General features: G+C 38.5%; 1 long non-coding RNA gene across 1 annotated transcript; it reads left to right on the top strand.

The window, feature by feature from the left end:
• Positions 1 to 6,072: 6,072 nt before the first annotated feature.
• LOC141281494 (uncharacterized) lies at positions 6,073 to 9,503 on the top strand. Its single transcript, XR_012335827.1, has 6 exons — positions 6,073 to 6,274; positions 7,037 to 7,084; positions 7,172 to 7,344; positions 7,435 to 7,657; positions 7,749 to 7,971; positions 8,075 to 9,503. It is a non-coding gene; the product is annotated as an uncharacterized lncRNA (long non-coding RNA).
• Positions 9,504 to 10,239: the final 736 nt, after the last annotated feature.

Genomic DNA, 10,239 nt, shown 5'->3' with positions numbered 1-10,239 from the left:
AAAATTATATTCAACCTGCCAAAGTGGCTAGTGGGATTGTCTTACCCGCCACAGCTGAAATTTACCCGCATTTGGTGGGTTGGCGGGTGTAAATGTCAAACCTTGGTGGCAACCCTATCTGAGTGTGATGGCTACAGCGTCACACAGGGAAAAAAATTCGGACCAGGAATTTTTATTTACCCTTTATTTTACCAGGTGATGTCCCATTGAGATATTCAAAGCTCTTTTGCAAGGGAGCCCTGGAGCAACAATTACACAAATTACACAGAATCACAGAAACAGACACAACAGACAATACAAATTTACAGCCTACATATAAAACAATTTAAAACACAAAGGGGTCGTTAAAAACATGTACATTGTTCAAATTTATAACATTTAAGCAATTGTTTAAAATGTTCAAATGAAATAAAATCAGAAAGGTTTAAATCTTTTTGGAGCAAATTCCAACACCAAGAAGCAGCATAACTAAAAGCAGTCTTACCAAGTTCAGTTGTTTTACGTGGGATTTTTAACGCCAGAATATTAATGGAGCGGAGATTGTAAACGGAATGATTCCAGGTCAACAGACGGTTAAGATAATAATATAAATATTGGAATATTAGGAATATTATATAATATAATATAATAATAGGAATATTCTTAAATCTAAAAAACTAAACAGATGGTACAACTTTAATATGAATTTTTAAAGTAGCAGATGCACACATTTAATCAATCACATAGAAATGAATGCACTTGCAATATGAACAGGACATGGGTCCGGATAAAATTCCCTTCGGGTCGGGATCCGGACAAGAGTCTGGACTTTGAGAACCCCCCTGCTCTGTGCCCTAGCCCAGTGGATCTCAACTCCAGTCCTCGGCCCCCCCTCCCAGAACATTTAAGATGTCTCCATATATAAAACACCTGATTCAGATCATCAGCTTGTTAGTGTGTTAATTAAAGAAATGTTTTAAACATTCTGGAAGAAGCTTGTTGAGTAGAATGATGCGTTTCATATAAGGAGACATCTAAAACATTCTGGGAAGGGGGGCGAGGACTGGAGTTGAGAACCACTGGCCTAGACATTGAACCTTTACCTTAAAAATTAAGAGATAATTTAACTTCTTCCACCCTGAGTCTATTTTGGGGATTTTCGCCTGGATTTGGCCTACCCAATTTCAAAAGCTTCCCATAACCACATGCAGAGGTTTACATACACAAGTTTGGTATCATTTTACAGGAAACCCTTTGAAATTATATAAAACACTGTTGAAAGTGCTAAACATGGTTGTATGTGATGTCAGTCCTCTAATAAACACAAAAATAAATGTTTTATTTTTATTTGAAAGTGTATAACTCTGGACCTGGGTGCTCCAGCGACCTGCAGACAGTTTTATTTGATTCCAGCAATTGTCAGCTTACAGAGGAAAAAGGAAATTTTTCTCTATCATAATCTATGCAAAAGTTATTTTACTCCAACTGAAGGGAGGAATAATACCCTTTTTGTTTACAATTTCTGCCTAAAAAGTTTTGAAGTGTCCCCATAACCACATACAGTGGAATAAATGCAATATATTTTTATCATTTTAAAGAAAACCCTTTGAAGTTACATAAAAAGCTGCTGTTTGTGACAAATATTGTTATTAGGGGTCAAGCCATTGCGTCTATGGCAGCCCATAGAATCGTATGTAGGAAAGTTATGAAATTTGGCACACTCAAAGAGGACATTCCAAATAGTCATCACACCAAATTTAGAGTGTCTATGTCAAACCCAATAGCGCCACCAACAGTCCAAATTTTCACTTACATTTTTGATTATAACTGCTGAACCGTACGTCATAGAAACGCAATTCTTGTTTCTTCTGATTCCTTGGCTCATGCCGATTCGATTGCACCATATGACGTCATTTCCGTTATGCTAATTATTTCGATATTTTGAATTGTTTGTAAAACCTACTTTTTCGAACTCGTCCTAGAGCTTTCGTCCAATTTGCGTAAAGAATGGGTGTGTAGCATCTAGAGACACTCATGGCAAAAAGTTATGGAATTTGTGTCGATTCGCCAATCCGTTTCCGTATACCTCGTCAACGAATTTTACGTAGAGCGCGGAAAAACGGATTTGAGGCTGTATCTTCGCCAAAGTTAAACGTATTCACACGACACTTGGTAGTTTTGATGGCAGTCATGACCTGAGGGTTCGTGCCCAGTTTCGTCACAGTGCCACATAGTTTTCACGAGATTTGAAAAATTGCTATTTTTGCTTATATCTAATTATAACTTAATATTAAATTTATGGAATTTAGTGGTTAGTGTAGGTTGTCTACACATCGGAAGGTTGGTGGTTCAAAGCCCAGCTCCACCTGACCAAGTGTTGAGGTATCTTTGAGTGAGACATCTAACCCCAACTGTTATATGTCATGAACTGAGGGTGCATCGAACGGTTTGTCACAGGGCCACCTAGTGGTCACGAGATTTGAAAAGTGACTGTTTTTGCTTATATAATGCAAAATTTAGTCTAAAATCATGATATTGCTATTGTTAGATTCCTTGAGGCATGCCGAGTCAAACGATACCAAAACGTTTTGCCATTTTCAATTACAAAGCATACCAACTTTTCAAACTCTTCCTACAGCATTTGTTTGATTGGCTTGGATTTGGTACACACAATCTAGACTCTAGACAAAAAGTCATAAAAAGATTTTGATAGACCAGTCAGTTATTGTATAGCGCATCAACAAATATTATGGCGAGCATACCGGAATGGATTTGAGGCTATATCTTTGCAAAAGTTTTGCTTATTAAAGTGCGTATTTCCAGTGGTTCAGTGGTTAGTGTAGGTTGTCTACAAATCGGAAGGTTGGTGGTTCAAACCCCAGCTCCACCTGACCAAGTGTTGAGGTATCTTTGAGCGAGACATCTACACCCCAACTGCTCCTGATGAGCTGGATGGCTCTCGCATGGCTGACAGTGTGTGAATAGGTGAATGTTTCACAACTTGTAAATGTCATGAACTGAGGGTGCATGGAATGTTTTGTTACAGCGCCACCTATTTCATCAGCAACATTTTTTGAAAGCCCTTGTAAACTTTTCAGTGCCCCCTAGTGGTTAAGAGTTTTGAGGCTTTATCTCCAGATCGCTTTATTGTGTGTACACCATATTTGGTGGGTGTCATCACAATCATGACCTGAGGCACCATCTATTGTCTCGGTGCAGTGCCCCCAGTGGTCAAGTCATTTGAGGCTATATCTTAACATTGCTTAATCATATGTATATCAAATTTGGTGGGTGTCATCACAATCATGACCCGAGGCACCATCTATTGTCTCGGTGCAGTGCCCCCAGTGGTGAAGTCATTTGAGGCTATATCTTAACATTGCTTAATCATATGAATATCAAATTTGGTGGGTGTCATCACAATCATGACCCGAGGCACCATCTATTGTTTCGGTGCAGTGCCCCCTAGTGGTCAAGTCATTTGAGGCTATATCTCAACATTGCTTAATCATATGTCTATCAAATCTGGTGGGTGTCATCACAATCATGACCCGAGGCACCATCTATTGTTTCGGTGCAGTGCCCCCTAGTAGTCAAGTCATTTGAGGCTATATCTCAACATTGCTTAATCATATGTCTATCAAATTTGGTGGGAGTCATCACAATCATGACCCGAGGCACCATCTATTGTCTCGGTGCAGTGCCCCCTAGTGGTCAATTCTTTTGAGGCTATATCTCAACATTGCTTAATCATTTGTATATCAAATTTGGTGGGTGTCATCACAATCATGACCCGAGGCACCATCTATTGTTTCGGTGCAGTGCCCCCTAGTGGTCAAGTCATTTGAGGCTATATCTCAACATTGCTTAATCATTTGTATATCAAATTTGGTGGGTGTCATCACAATCATGACCCGAGGCACCATCTATTGTTTCAGTGCAGCGCCACCAAGTGGTCTCAAGATTTAAAAAATTGCAATTTTTGCCTTAATCTACTGAAAACTTAGATCTAAAACCATGACAGTCATTACTGATAGTTCATTCTGTGCCCTTTTTGGCTTGACCCCGGCATCGCTGCTTTGCAGCTATATTTTATGTTGTTTTTCATATGATGAAACACCAAATTTTCTTTTTTTTTATGTTGTAAACACTGTCTTTGATAGTGTATAACTCTGGTTCTGTGTGCTCTAGCAGACTGCAGACAGTTCTGGGCCCGGTTCCCCAAAACGTTCTTATCGCTAAGTAGTTCTTAACCTATTCCTTAACCTCTCTCTAAACTCTATGGCATGATTCCCGAAATGTTCGTACGCTAAGTATATCTTCTGTAAGTCACACTTTCGTAAGTTGGTCTGGGCCTGGTTCCCCGATAACGTTCATTCTTAGCGTGCTAAGAAGACTCAAAAAGATATATCTTACCAAAGTTGTTGATGTTCCTAAGTGTGTTCCCTGGAGTGTCTCTTAGGAAGCTTCTTAACACGCTGCCTCTAAGTTCGACGTACAATGGCGCTGTCCCAAGTGAAGGTGCTGAATTATTTGCGATCGATCACTCAGGGATCGATTTTCCACTTCACGCGAAGGTGCATTACGACGCTAAGAAAGACAACACGTTATATACAAATGAAACATTACTCAAATTATTCCAGTCACATTTATTTTAACATAGTTTAAGTTAGCCGTAAAATATAGACTATTAATTAAATGATCAAATTGTCAGTAATACGGGCCGGTAGACGAACCGGGTCTCCCTCGCTATTTATCCACCCTCCTTATCTCGTTGTGCCACTTGTGCCGCTTCTTTACATGGGTTTTGACTTTAAAAAAATATGTAATACACTTTTATACGAATGTTGAGGTACTTAACAATCAGAATTGATTGGCAAGCAGCTGCAGTATTTCTGTTTAATGCGGTATTGCTTACCATTAATGTTTTCAATAAAAAGCAACCTAGTTAGATAGAGAATATGGTCTGGGAAGATCTAGCAGCTCCTTAATGAGTTGTCTTGGAAGGCGATTTTTTTATTTAGCCACGTCAGGCAAAATGTCAAAAGGTTTAAGGGTTGACGAATAAAAAAATTGGCATGGACTAAACCGTTACGCGGCCGGTGTTGTGTGGTCTGTTCCCCCTATGTTTCCCTTTAGTGTAGTGTTTTTATAGCATTTTAACCACATTATACGTTTATTCTTTATATACATTGAAAGTTTTAATGGCTACTGAGATGTATATGTGTGCATTTATGTAATGAATCTTGACTGTTCTTGATTGTAAGTCAATTATTTTTACAGTATGAATCATATTATATGTATAATATATATTTATTATGTTTGGAAACATAACAGTTTTAAAACAAACAGAAAAAAAGAAAAGAAAAAGACAGGCTATATGTTAAAAGACATAAAACTGTCAAATATGAAATATTTAATACATTGTATAATAGAATACATGATATTATTGCTTTTAAGTATAACCGATTGAAATCTTTAATCTTTCTAAATAAATTATAAATGTAACGTGATGAAAACGCTATAAACATAGAGGGAACAGACTTCAATGTGGAACAAACACCGGCGCCGTCTTTGATTCATTAATTCTGATACCAAATAAAGTAAACTGCATAAATAGTCCTGTATCCATTGCAAACATATTTTATTATAAGCCTTAAAACTGTCCATAACATAAAATCATTGTCAGCATACCATAGTTTGACTTGTACTGCGCTGCGCTGATTTCTAAAGATAGCGTTTTGCGCTTAAACAATGCCAAGAGAGAGCTTACGAATGGTCCAGACCAACCTTACGAAAGTGTACCTTACAGAAGATATACTTAGCGTACGAACGTTTTGGGAATTGTGCCATAGAGTTAAGAGAGAGGTTAAGGAATAGGTTAAGAACTACTTAGCGATAAGAACGTTTTGGGGAACCGGGCCCTGGGGCCTGTTGCACAAAAGTAGAATTAAGACATCCAGGCTAAATGACTGAGCTGAGCTCAATGAAGCCAAAACAAGTGCGTCCAGGCTTAATTGGTTGCACAAAGACCAAGCCAGGATGACCAGACACGGATTCATCAAGCCAGGTGAAACCAATCCTCGATAGGTGCGCGCTCACGGCTCACTCAACTAGACCCCGCCACCGATCACAGATTCACCGATTCACCATGGCAACTAGCGGCGTTCTTTTCCCCGTCAGAGTCGCAAATCCATACGAGGAGGTAAAAGATAATTAAGAAGAAAGGCAACACCGCCACAGTGGTAAAGCAGAGAGAAAAAGCGTGGCAAAGTATTGCAGACCGCCTGAATGCGTAAGTAGTGCACAATTACACACTCACCGCTCCGCTGAAACATCATAATTACAATTAAAATATTTAATTCACATCTCCAAAAACACAATTGTACTCTGATTATGAAACAGTTAATTTTTTTATTGAAATGGACTGCAAATATGAGTGAAATTGTGTAAAGTAACTCCATCACACTGGATAAGGTTTCAATAAATTATTATGAAAGCTTACATTATTACTACGCTCATTATGTACTCTGCTTCTTATGTTGTCCACCGTTGACTTTTTTTCTGCTTTTATTAATGTAAAGCTGTTTGAAACAGTTGTGAAAAGCGCTTTATAAAAATAAATAAAAATTTAATTGAATAAATAGATGAGCTATTAATAATAATCAATTTAATTTATAAAGCGCCTTTCAAAGGACCCAAGGTCACTTGCTCATTGCACTGCAAAAAAATGACTTTCTTTGTGTGTTTGTCTTGCTTTCAGTTAAAATATCAAAAAATTCTTAAATTAAGATGTATTAAAAGTTTTCTTGAAATATACTTTTTCATAAACACTTAATTTAAAACAAATGTTCATATTCCATTGGCTAATTTCCTTATTTTCCTAGGTCATGTTGCTCATCAAGAAAATGCATCTTAATTTAAGTTTTTTTTTATATTTTTACTGAAAACAAGACAAAAATACAAAGTAAGTCATTTTTTGCAGTGTGACTCCATTGAATGTTCTTGTGTGATAAAGAAAGTCTCTCTTTTTGTGTGTGGTGTGTGTGTGATGTAGATTAAATATGACAGGTCAAAATCAAATACAAGAACATTCTGCAGAATGGTAAGGGCCCTGACTAATACTTAATAATGCACAAGCATAGATTGTACCCAGAAGGTGCCTGCTTACACATTGTCTGTACTGTTTTAGCAGTGAAAAGAATACCCAGAGACAAGGCACGGGTGGTGGGTCACCAAAAGCTGACCTCACCCCAGCAGAGGCCAGTTTTGGAGCTAAATAAAGGCAGGCCTGTTGGAGAGGATCCCGCGGGGGAAAAGAGACAAGCATAGGTCCCTCCCAAGATGCCACCCACTTCATACAAGGTATGTTCTTCCATCTCTACATGGGACACAATCACATTCATATTGAATCTATTTGGACTGTCTGACTTTGGTTTGCCTATTGCCCTGCAGTGTCTGGCAGCACTGTGTTACTGTTAAAGCCACCAGCACGAGCACCTGACGATGCTGATCCAGTGAGTTCTCCATCAAAGGCATACTGTAGGCCTGGCACGTCTTGTCTACTAGCTTCAATATAAATCCGATTAAATGTGATAGGGTTTAAGGCCCCATTTCATCAGCACATAACGGCGATGATGATGAGGAGACCATCTCTCTGGATTCCAAAAGGCATAAGGTATCATGTCAAACTTGTGAAAGTACTATTCAGTCTACAATGGTGAGGAGTCATCATTTGGAGCCATCACAAAATCTAATTTCTTTTACAGGACCCAGTGTCATTGGTGGACTGGACTGCACACACATAAGGATAAAAGCCCCCTCAGGTGCCCATGAGGCAGATTTTGTAAATATGAAATCTTTTTACAGCATTAATGTTCAGGTGAACATAACTTTTTGATCTTTTCCATTGAACACTGGCAAAATGGCCTGCCTCAGTCCATGACTCCAGAATCTTTCGGACCTCTGAAATCTATCAGCGCCTATCACAAGGTGAGCCACACAACCCCTATTAATAACCACTTTTTACATAATGGCTGTGTCAAGAATATCACTCTGTTTATGAGGTATTAATGATGAGATTTTGTGTTGACAGGTGAATTCTCTGGTGTGTTGCTGGGAGACAGGGGGTGTGGCTGCCAGCCTTTTTTCCTGACACCTTTCACAGACCCCCAGGTAGCACAGCAGGCCTACAACTATGCCCATGCCAGGACCAGAGTTGAAATGACCTTTGGCCTCCTGAAGGCACACTCTCACTACCTTCACAAATTAAGGGTCAGCCCTGTGAGGGCATGTGACAATACTGTGGCTCGTGGTGTCCTCCACAATGTGGCCTGCCTGAGGAAGGAGACGGCCATGGACTGGGACAATTCGGAAATCTTCCCTGATGACAACAGTGGTCGGCTGCTGAGGGACCAATATGTGTTGAATTATTTTAGTTAGTATGTGTGCTTTCAATTATTATTATTTTTTATTTGGCCTCTTTTGATGTTTGTGCTGTATACTGTGTGTATACTGTTTGTAATACATGCAGGGAGGCTACTGCATCCATTAATTTGTCTGTTCAGTTAGTGTGTGTATGGATTTGTCCTGCATTTATTTCAGTGTGCAGACATGTAGGGTGTGTTATATACAGACCTTTGAATGTGTATTTATCCTTTGGTTGTATAATATGCTTTGATTCTGTGCTTTCCATCTTGTAGAGTCACTGTGTGACTTCAGTTTCGAAAGGAGCTGATGGTTTACCTGCTTTGTTTTGTCCTTATTAAATCAAGGAACATAATGTTACACTTTGTGCTTTTATATTTATATGGAATGTGTATTTTATACGACAGGGTATAAGGGCCACACCGAGGAAAGGAGAAAATCATACATTTGAGGCTGGTTCTTTCTGTGTAAAGATGCATATTGTTTTTACAGTACTGATACTTATAACAATTCGATGCTGATGTGCCAAAAGATTAAGTATGTCCTTTGTTTCTGAAACCATACTAAAGTACAATTCCACGAAATGCCCCACAACTGTTATTGTAACTACTGTCCTCCTCTAAAACAACAAGTTACAATATTATGACTTCATTCTCTCTGTTTTTTTCCTCTGTGGCCCTAATGTTCTATCATTTCATATATAGCCTTATAGTCTTTAGGAAACTGTAAATTATCTAATAATAGCAACATCATCTAAAATCATAATTTATCCAAAATTATTAAAATTAATTATCACAAACATTTAAAAATGACAGTGTGTAGTTATATTTGATAACAATGTATATTGGGCAGTGAAATAACTATTGGTTTCCATTTGTGGTGACTGCTGACTGACAAAAGGGATGAGATTAGATAGATCCTGGAATTTAGCCTGGTCCGGAGCAGGCTAGCTCCACAGAATAGATCTCCATGGTAATTTATACCATAACATATCCTCCTGCCCCCTATCCAGCTTTAGTGCAACCGGATCACGGATCAGTTGAGCCAGGATCACCAAGATATCCCGGCTTAATCCCTTATCCTAGTTTTGTGCAATAGGCCCCTGGACCATTCGTAAGCTCTCTCTTAGCGATGTTTGAGCGCAAGACACTAGGTGCCCCCACTGTCACAAGTCAAACTATGGTATGTTGACAATGTTGTGGCTCAACAATAATTTTATGTTATGGACATTTTAACACTAATAATAAAATATGTTTGCAATAAATGCATGCCTCCCTGCTGCAAAAAAACAATAAAACCATTACAGAAAATTCTAATGGTTTCCATTAAAATATCAATAGGAACCATTAGCTTTTACCATAAAACCACTACACTGTAGTGTGTTTTGGGTCATATTCCATTAGAACCAATACATAGAACCAATAGAACCAATAAATATAATTAAAGACCAACAAAAAACAATACACTGTAGTGTGTTTTGGGCCAATAAACCAATAAAATTCCCAACAAAACCATTAGAATTTTGTTTTATTTTTTTTTCAGAAGGGCTATTTTGTAATGTCATCAAAGCGTTTAAATTGGCAATCACTTTTGATAAGTAACATCTGGCAAACAATTTGGCTCTAAATGGCCATTTAGTCCATGTCAATTTTTTAATTCGACAAAACTTAAGCCCTTTTGACATTTTGCCTGACGTAGCTATGTTGAAAAAATGTCACCTCCCAAGACAACGTATTATGGAGCTGCTGGACCTTCTCAGACCTGCACTTGCCAGGCTAACTCGGCGGAATTTTGTTTTAAGCCCTGAAGTCCAGCTGCTTGCAGCGCTAGGGT

Source organism: Paramisgurnus dabryanus, chromosome 2, assembly GCF_030506205.2.
Source record: "Paramisgurnus dabryanus chromosome 2, PD_genome_1.1, whole genome shotgun sequence".
Lineage (NCBI taxonomy): Eukaryota > Metazoa > Chordata > Actinopteri > Cypriniformes > Cobitidae > Paramisgurnus > Paramisgurnus dabryanus.
This window is presented reverse-complemented; position numbering and strand designations above follow the sequence as displayed.